The following is a 10087-nucleotide window of genomic DNA, read 5'->3' as shown; positions in this document are numbered from 1 at the left end:
CAAAGGGTCCCTAGTCCAGGGATCAGAAAGGGTTAGGGCTTACGATAGGCTGACTGCAGCAGTGGGCAGAGGGAATGTGGGTGTTCTAGCAGTAAATGAGTCCCCAGTCAAGTGTAGAGCAGCAGTTTTGTCAAGGTGTTTCATATGTGTAAATTGATGTCAGACTGCTCTTAAAAGCTTTTCATTTAGTCGTTTTCATATAGAATGCCTAGGATGACCATCTCTGCACTCAAGGGGTTTAGTTAGATCAAAAGGAGGTGAGTGGAGACTCCCAACGTGTATGGAAAGGAAGCAGTGAGTGAAGTGGTTCTACATATCCCAAGATGTTGCTCCCCTAGGGATAACAGACAAGACCGGTCTCATCTGTTCCTTAGAGAGGCAGGGCAGGAAACTTGCCAGCATAAAGTGTTGGAGTAAGTTTATGCTGGAAAAGGGACATTTCTGTCAGTGGTAGTGGTTAATAAAAGACAGCAATGAGTGCCAGATGCTATTCAAGTAGTAAAGCAGGAAACTGCTTCAGAGACTGGGTATTTCAAAGGCAGTATCAAGGAGATGACTTCTGAGATAAGTCCAGAATGGGTGAGAAGTGTAACCAGAAAAAAGCTAATTCCATGTTGGATCTGTTCCTTTAACCTTTGTGCTCTGTTGTCTGTGCTTAGTCATGTTGACTCTGAACCTTTGTAAAGGATTGTTGCTCACAGCCTAAAATATATAGTCCATTTTCAAAGGTTCCGCCTCCCAGGCTTGCCATGTCAAGGTATACAGAGATAAAAAGTTGCATAACAGAGAATAACATTTATCTCAAGTTGGAGGTTTACAGGAACATGATGACCTGATGTGAGAGTTGGACTGTGAAGAAAGCTGAGCACCGAAGAATTGATGCTTTTGAACTGTGGTGTTGGAGGACTCTTGAGAGTCCCTTGGACTGCAAGGAGATCCTACCAGTCCATTCTGAAGGAGATCAGTCCTGGGTGTTCACTGAAAGGACTGATGCTGAAGCTGAAACTCCAGTACTCTGGCCACCTCATGCAAAGAGTTGCCTCATTGGAAAAGACTCTGATGCTGGGAGGGATTGGGGGCAGGAGGAGAAGGGGACGACAGAGGATGAGATGGCTGGATGGCATCACCGACTCGATGGACGTGAGTCTGAGTGAACTCCGGGAGATGGTGATGGACAGAGAGGCCTGGCGTGATGCGATTCATGGGGTCGCAGAGTCGGACTCGACTGAGCGATTGAACTGAACTGATGACCTGACTGAAACAACAAAGGATTATCGCATCCCCTTTTGGGGTCTCCCGAGGCACCAATAAGTTCACAACAGCCCACATCCCCTCTCCTTTCAGAGTAAAATAAGCCTGAATTCTAATTCAGGTTAAACAGTTCTTTGGGACCCCAGTCAGCCACATTCTCGGTCTGCTGGCATTTCAAGTAAAGTCACGACCCCTTCCCCCAACCCCTCTTTTTGGTGTTGTGAAGGCTGTCTCACTGACGTGGCAGAGTAAGCGACGATGGCGCAAAGAAAAGTAATAATAACTTGGTTTGACAACACTGCTGTGGAACGAGAAATTGCCTACTGGACAAAAGAAGTTTTTGTTTTTCCTGCTTAATTCAAGCCCAGCAGTGCCCCCACTTAAAGGGATTAGGTCTCGATAACCACTTACTCGGGAGAAGGCAATGGCACCCCACTCCATTACTCTTGCCTGGAAAATTCCATGGACGGAGGAGCCTGGTGGGCTGCAGTCCATCGGGTCGCTAAGAGTCAGACACGACTGAGCGACTTCACTTTGACTTTTCACTTTCATGCATTGGAGAAGGAAATGGCAACCCACTCCAGTGTTCTTGCCTGGAGAATCCCAGGGACGGGGGAGCCTGGTGGGCTGCCGTCTATGGGGTCGCACAGAGTCGGACATGACTGAAGCGACTTAGCAGCAGCAGCAGCAGCAGCAGCAACCACTCACTCTGTTACAGGGTAACGAGGTAGCACTAGACCGGTTAGCTCGCAAAGGAAACGGGAAAATAACCCAGGGCGGACGGGTCGGAGACGTTTGCGGGGAGGCGGGACTTCCGGCGCAGCCCAGGTCCTGTTTCCGGCGTCGTCAGGACGCTTCCCCGGCGCTCTGGGCGTCCCGGGAAGGACGCGGTGGAGGGGTGGGCCGTGCTGATTTTCTCCGCTAGCCTGGCCTTCGCCTTTGCTGAGAACGGCTCTGCGAGCCCGGTGAGGAGCCGCTGTGGAACGGGCGAGCGCCCGCCCGTCTGGGGGCTTCCTTTCTTTGTGAGGAAGCTGAGGACATAAGCGGTGGCATCTCTAGGCCGCCACCCTCCTGGCGCCCGCACCAACCCGCGCGCTCGCTGGGTGAGGCTGGCCCAGCCCTCTCGGCCGGGACGGCCTTCGACGCGGCACCGCCCAACAGCGCTTCCGCCCGGCCTGCTAGCTCTGGGTGAGCGGCTCTGGGGCGTTGGTCGTTCCAGGAACTTGCCCCTGGACTGTATTTCGAAGCCCGCGTCCCTTCCCGTCTGTCTGGCGTTTGCCAGGCGCTGAACCTCGCGCTGGCGGAGGGTGCGTGATGTGTCCTCCTCAGGAGAAGGAGGAGGGGATCGCGGTTGAGTTAATGCAGAAATAGCCCTGTTCGTGGAATCGTTCCAGTTATAAGAGCTAGAAGTAGGAAGATGATTCCAAGCAAAGACGACATAAAGTTGTTGGTATAGTCTAGATGAGAGATGATGATTTCAAAAGCCAAGATAATTTGGATAACAGTGAAAGGAAGTGAGTGGATTTAAGACTGTACAGGAGGTAGCAATGATATGATTTGGCCTTTGACTGATTGGGAGGAAGGCTTGAGACAGTCTGGTGGTTACATCTACGTTGATGGTGCTGCCATTCACGCATAAGGGTCGCAGGATGAAGAGTAGCTTCTGGAGGATAACAAGAACTTGGATTGAGAAGCCCCAGGGATATTCAGGGGGAGATATTCTCTGAAGTATCTTGAAAGTTCTTTTGGGGATGAGAGAGAATTTTTACCTTTCTTCTTTGCATCGAATATGTACCAGTATCAATTGATTATGATTCTTGTAAAGTATCTCTCAGGTAACTTGTTCAAGCCATGGGAGATGGTGGGACATGGACTTATATGAAGAAACAAGGACCGCCTTTGAAGCCTGTGCAGTTTTCTGGAGTGATACTAAGATCTTGCAGTTTATCAAGTACTAACTTGTAGTTCGGATTTGTTGTTCAGTCACTAAGTCGTGTGGAACTCTGTGACTCCATGGACTGTATAGCATGCCAGGCTCCTCTGTCCTCCCAGTGTTTTCTCAAATTCATGTCCATTGAGTTGGTGATGCTATCTAACCATCTCATCCTCACCTGCTTCTCCTTTTGTCTTCAATCTTTCCCAGCCTAAGCGTCTTTTCCAATGATTCAGCTCTTTGCTCCAGGTGGCCAAAGTATTGGAGCTTCAGCAATAGTCCTTCCAATGAGTATTCAGGGTTGATTTACCATATTCTTACCTTTAGCGATGCAGTGTATTTTAAAGAATCCTTTAACTGTCACACGTCTAAATAGAGTCACTTGGAACAATCTAGTCTTTTGCCTAACAAGTTGCTTCTTCCCCTCTCAGGCAGGTTTATAGTTGGTGCTGTTATTGATGTACTGCTCCATTTCAAGGTCACAATAAAGATCAGAAATAGAATAACATAAGAGTTGGACAGGACTGAGCAACTGAACTGATGAGGACTGTTATAAAAGAAAGGATTTTGCAATGGAATCTTGATTAACCAGAGCTCATAATATCTTTTATTGCCTCTGCACGCTCCTCCTTAACCACCTCTCCCCTTGCAGATTCATTATGAAAGACGGATAGAACCAGAGGTTTATTTTAAAATACTTGATGAGGGCTGTTATACTGATGTACATTAATTGGAAGATTTTAGTTTTTTATGACTATTAAATGTATGAGAAATGACTAAAACATAGCAAGACTAGTTTTTATTGCGAAATATGTCATCTACACAAGAGCACACAAAACACGTCAGTTTTAAATAATTAAAAAACACTGTGTACTCACTGTCTAGGTCAAGAAGACCTTAGAGGCACCCTTGTGCTCCTGGTGTGCATCTCCTGCCCAGCCCCTGCAAGGATCACTGTCACTCTTGCCTTAATCATTCCCTCCTCGTAGTTTTATCACCTGTGTAAGCTGTAATATGGCATGTATTCTTTTGTGACTTGCTTCTTTCACTCTATGGAAGATTCTGGAGAGTTACCTAGGATGATGTAATTGTAGTCATTCATTTCCACCTCCTTTTGCATTCTGTGTTTGAATACACCACAATTTATTCTGCTGTTGATAGACATTTGTATTGTTTCCAGTACCTGGTTATTACACACAGTGCTGCTTTGGACATTTATCTAAAGGCAGAGTATGAAAAAATCTCTAGGATTTAATACCTGGGAGTGGAACTGCTGGGTCATAGAGTATGGTGATGCCAAATTGGTTCCTAAATGAGTGTTTGGTTTATTCTCTCACTTAGCCATAAAAGGGAGATGCTTTTGAAAACCTTTGATGTTTTCTGACTTAAATTTTGCCTCTTTTTGTTGTTGCAGTGATCTCATTCTGCTTTAAATTTGCATATCCTTGGTTACCAATGAGTTTTTAAAAAGTCTTCATTTGTTTATGTGCTCTTTTGTAAAGGATATGTTGATGATTATTCAGTTCAGTTCCATTCAGTCGCTTAGTCGTGTTGGACTCTGCGACCCCATGGACTGCAGCATGCCAGGTTTCCCTGTCCATCACCAACTCCCAGAGTTTACTCAAACTCCTGTCCAGTAAGTCAGTGATACCATCCAATCATCTCATCCTGTGTCGTCCCCTTCTCTTCCTGCCTTCAATCTTTCCCAGCATCAGGGTCTTTTCAGATGAGTCAGTTCTTTGCATCAGGTGGCCAAAGTATTGAAGTTTCAGCTTTAGCATCAGTCCTTCCAATGAATATTCAGGACTGATTTCCTTTAGGATGGACTGGTTGGATCTCCTTGCAGTCCAAGGGACTCTCAAGAGTCTTCTCCAACACCACAGTTCAAAAGCATCAATTCTTTGGCGCCCAGCTTTCTTTATAGTCCAACTCTCACATCCATACATGACTACTGGAAAAACCATAGCTTTGACTAGATGGACGTTTGTTGACAAAGTAATGTCTCTTGTTTTTAATATGCTGTCTAGTTTGGTCATAACTTTGCATCCAAGGAATAAGCATCTTTTAATTTCATGGCTGCAGTCACCATCTGCAGTGATTTTGGAGCCCCAAAAAATAAAGTTTGTCACTGTTTCCACTGTTTCCCCATCTATCCCATGAACTGATGGGACCAGATGCCATGATCTTCGTCTTCTGAATGTTGAGCTTTAAGCCAACTTTTACACTCTCCTCTTACACTTTCATCAAGAAGCTCTTTAGTTCTTCGCTTTCTGCCATAAGGGTGATGTTCTCTGCATATCTGAGGTTACTGACATTTCTCCTGGCAATCTTGATTCCACCTTGTGCTTCATCCAGCCCAGCGTTTCTCATGATGTACTCTGCATAGAAGTTAAATAAGCAGGGTGACAATATACAGCCTTGACGTACTTCTTTCCCAATTTGGAACCAGTCTGTTGTTCCGTGTCCAGTTCTGACTGTTGCTTCCTGACCTGCATACAGATTTCTCAGGAGGCAGGTCAGGTGCTCTGGTATTCCTATCTCTTCAAGAGTTTTCCAGAGTTTCTTGTGGTCCACACAGTCAGAGGCTTTGGCATAGTCAATAAAGAAGAAGTAGATGTTTTTCTGGAACTCTCTTGCTTTTTCGATGATCCAGCGGATGTTGGCAATTTAATCTCTGGTTCCTCTGCCTTTTCTAAAACCAGCTTGAACATCTGGAAGTTCACGGTTCACATACTGTTGAAGCCTGGCTTGGAGAATTTTGAGCATTACTTTGCTAGCGTGTGAGATGAGTACAATTGTGTGGTAGTTTGAGCATTCTTTGGCATTGCCTTTCTTTGGGATTGGAATGAAAACTGACCTTTTCCAGTGCTGTGGCCACTGCTGAGTTTTCCAAATTTGCTGGCATATTGAGTGCAGCAGTTTCACAGCATCATCTTTTAGGATTTGAAATAGCTCTGAAATTCTATCTCCTCCACTAGCTTTGTTTGTAGTGATGCTTCCTAAGGCCCACTTGACTTCGCATTCCAGGATGCCTGGCTCTAGGCTGGTGGTCACACCATTGTGGTTATCTGGGTCATGAAAATCTTTTTTGTACAGTTCTGTGTATTCTTGCTACCTCTTGTTAATATCTTCTGGTTCTGTTAGGTCCATACCATTTCTGTCCTTTATTGTGCTCATCTTTCCGTAAAGTGTTCCCTTGGTATCTCTAATTTTCTTGAAGAGATCTCTAGACTTTCCCATTCTGTTGTTTTCCTCTATTTCTTTGCATTGATCGCTGAGAAGGGCTTTCTTATCTCTCCTTGCTATTCTTTGGAACTCTGCATTCAAATGGGTATATCTTTCCTTTTCTCCCTTGCCTTGCTTCTCTTCTGTTCATAGCTATTTGTAAGGCCTCATCAGACAACCATTTTGCCTTTTTGCATTTCTTTTTCTTGGGGATGGTCTTGATCCCTGCCTCCTGTACAATGTCATGAACCTCTGTCCATAGTTATTCAGGCACTCTACCTATCAGATCTAATGCCTTGAATCTATTTGTCACTTCCGCTGTATAATTCGTTTCAGATTTGCTGTTTTGTAAAGGGTATATTGAGATCTTATGCCATTTTTTATGCTATTAACATGCTATTAAGTGTTTATCTTTTTCTTAATATTTATAGCTTATATTTCCTGGACTCTGATCCTTTCTGCCATGGGTTGCAAATCTATTTTTCACTCTATATATTTCTATTCTCTTTCTCTTTTCACAGTACTGTTGAAATATCTGTTTTTTCCTTTATTCCTTTATGCTTTTATATCTCAAGAAAGCCATTCCTGCCCTCAGTTCATGAAGATACTCTCCTATCTGAAAGTTTTGCAGTTTTCCCTTAAACATGTGGTTGTTTAATCTTGGGGGGAAAATGTGTCTGTAGTATGATGATGCATGCCCAGTTGCTAAGTTGTGTCCTACTCTTCGTGATCTCCTGGGCTGTAGCCCTTTAGTCTTCTCTGTCCATGGGATTTTCCAGGCGAGAATACTGAATTGGGTTGCCTTTTCCTTCTTCAGGGCATCTTCCCAACCCAGGGCTCAAACCCGAGTCTCTAGCCGCATCTCCTGCATTGGCAGGCATATTCTTTACTACTGAGCCATTTGGGACACACTACATCACATGTAGTGTGATATAGGAGTCTAATTTCATTTTTTTTTCTGCTACAGATAGTCATTTTTCTTTCTTCACTGATCTGAAATACTGTCTCTGTCATATATCAAGCTTCCACACTGGTTGGGGTTAGGACCCAAAAAGGGTCGTTTTTTTGGTTCTCTATTCTGTTCTGTTGATCAGTTTGTCTCTTCATTTGCTAATACCTCAACATCTTAATTAGTTACAAGACCTGATTAATTGTCTGGATATTAGGAAAAGCAAGGCTCCCATCTTCTTTCTCTTCAATCTTGGCTGAAGTATCTTGGCTGTTTGTACTGGTGTGTGTTTTAGAATCAGCTTATCAAGTTCCACAGAACCCTTGTGGGATTTTGATTGGAATTGCTTTAAATTTCCTGGTCATTAAAAAGGAAAGTTTATATAATATTCGGTCCTTTAAAAGATCTATCTATATATTTAAGTCTTCTTTGTGTCTTTCATTGAGGTTTTGTAATTTTGCCATGGAAGTGACTCTTGTTAGACTTTCTGGTAACTGTATTTTCTGACACTACTGTAAGTGATACCTTTTTAAAAATTAGTTTTCTAATTGTTTGTGACATAGTGATTTTCCAGTGTTAATTGCTATAGTTTTTTACTTTGTTTTAGACTCCTGAATTTTTGTATATACAATCAATTCATCATGAATAATGTTAGTTTTGTTTCTTCTTTCCAATCCTTATACCTTTTTCTTGTACTGCATTAGCTGAGGTATCATTTGCAATGTTAAATAGAAGTGGTGGAAGTAACATCCTTGTGTCTTTCGCTGTCTCATTGTTTTTAGTTTATTACTGATACATGATATCATAGTAAGAAGTGTAAGTTATATACTTATAAGTATATTACTGATAAGTCTAATGTTGGCTATCTGTAGGGGTCGCACAGAGTTGGACACGATTGAAGTGACTTAGCAGCAGCAGCCGCAAATACTCTTTTATCATCTTAAAGAAGTTCCATGGCTCAGTATAGTAGGGAGTTCAGTTCTCTCAGTACTGCTCTATAGATCCAGTGCAGTTCTAGTCAGAATCCCAGTGGGGAAATTTGGTGTTTGTTTTGATGGAAAATGACAGGCATCAATGTGGATCAATTTCAGAAATACAATGTTGAGCAATATGTGAAAGCTGAAAAATTATGATCTCATTTTTATAGAGTTAAAAGACATTAATTTAAAGCTGTGTGACAAGTAAAAATATTAAGAAAAGCAAGAAAATGATTATCACAAAATTCATTATGTTAATTGCTTCTGGGAGGTAGGAAGGAAATGTAACTAAAGGGGCTTATATAGGAGGCTCGACAGTATTAGCAGTGTTCTTTCTAATCTTAAACTAGGGGCTGGCTAAACATACAACTTTCATTTTTATATTACCTTTATTATTAGATATGAAAACATCTTGTGCCTTCAGCCCATTTTTAAAAGAGATCTTTTTAAAATTTATTTTCCTCCAGAAGTTGAAAATTTGTAAAAAAAATAGTACAATGAAAGTCATATGCATTCACCACAATTTTCTAATTGTTAATATTTTGCTCTATTTGTTTTATGTCTCTCTCATGCATTGCACTTATTTGTCATGTCTCTCCACATATCTTTAATTTGAAACAGTTCCCCAGCCTCTTCTTTGTCTTTTATGATATTGATTTTTTTTTTTTTAAGTTCAAGCCAGTTTTATAGAATTTGGAATTGCCATGATTGATTTGTGTTAAACATTTTTGGCAGAAATTCTGCAAAGGCAGAACTACTACAAAGGTCTTCCTAGGAAGCATGTAATGTCAGTTTCTCCCATTATTAAGGGTGTTAATTTAATCATTTGGTTAAGTGCCGGGGTCCAGCCCCGGTGGTCCAGCCCCGGTGGATCCAGGGTGATTCGAAAGTGGGGACGGAATCGGCGTCCTAGGAAAAAACTTATTTAATTACAGATATAGAGAGAGATTGGAAAATTAGTGGAGAAAAGGGGGCTGAATAACTTGGTTTACATGGAATACCAATCACCACCTACGTAGGCCACAGGTGTCTTTCCGTTCTCCTGAAGGAGAGGAGGCGCTGAGGCCTCCCCGGTCCGATCTTAGAAGCCCAGGCAAAATTAGCAGGCTTGATGAGTACCCACGTACCAGATGGAAATTCAGCCAGAAAAATGGGGAGCAGGAAAGAAACGACACAGGGGAATCAGTCTTTCCAGAAACTGATCCCATTTCTTTATTTTTCAGGTTTGCTTATATACCTTTTGTTATACATAGGGATGAATACAGAGTCACGCGGGGCGGGGGGGGGGGGTGGGGTCAGCAGTCCTGACCTTTATCAAAATCAGGTGCTTCACATAAATGTATTAAAAAAAGGTCTTAGGGGTTTTACATCATCTTCTGGCCATGAGACCTGCTGACATTTTACGACCCTTTCTTTCTGATAACCAAAAAACTTATTTTTCCAAGGGTGTTTTTTCTTAAACCAGGCACCACCCTCCAAATAAAGTTGCATTCCTTTAGGGTGAGGGTGTATTGGGTTACGATCAAGAAAGGAATTTATTTAACCTGAGGTTAACATGATTAATCCTAAAGGTTAATACTTATTTCTCCTGTATGCTAGTTATATTCATTATAAGGGCAGGGAATATGGAGATTCAGCAGCAAACATCAGCCCAACAAATGAAAACCCTTCACCAATGTTCCCCTAAAGATCTATTTAGTCTTAAGATAGTGATAAAGTTACATTTTTACATAGCAAGGACACAGTGATTTG

General features: G+C 42.5%; 1 protein-coding gene across 3 annotated transcripts in view; it reads left to right on the top strand.

Annotated features, from left to right (window-relative positions):
• HDHD2 (haloacid dehalogenase like hydrolase domain containing 2) overlaps positions 2071-10087 on the top strand; it is a 45698-nt gene continuing 37681 nt past the window's right edge. The window contains exon 1 of one of the 3 annotated variants that reach the window (XM_018039717.1): positions 2071-2439. The gene's annotated coding sequence lies outside the window, so the exon portion shown is untranslated. The other 2 variants (XM_018039716.1, XM_018039718.1) reach the window with 2 other exon arrangements.

Source organism: Capra hircus, chromosome 24 (genome assembly GCF_001704415.2).
Source record: "Capra hircus breed San Clemente chromosome 24, ASM170441v1, whole genome shotgun sequence".
Lineage (NCBI taxonomy): Eukaryota > Metazoa > Chordata > Mammalia > Artiodactyla > Bovidae > Capra > Capra hircus.
This window is presented reverse-complemented; position numbering and strand designations above follow the sequence as displayed.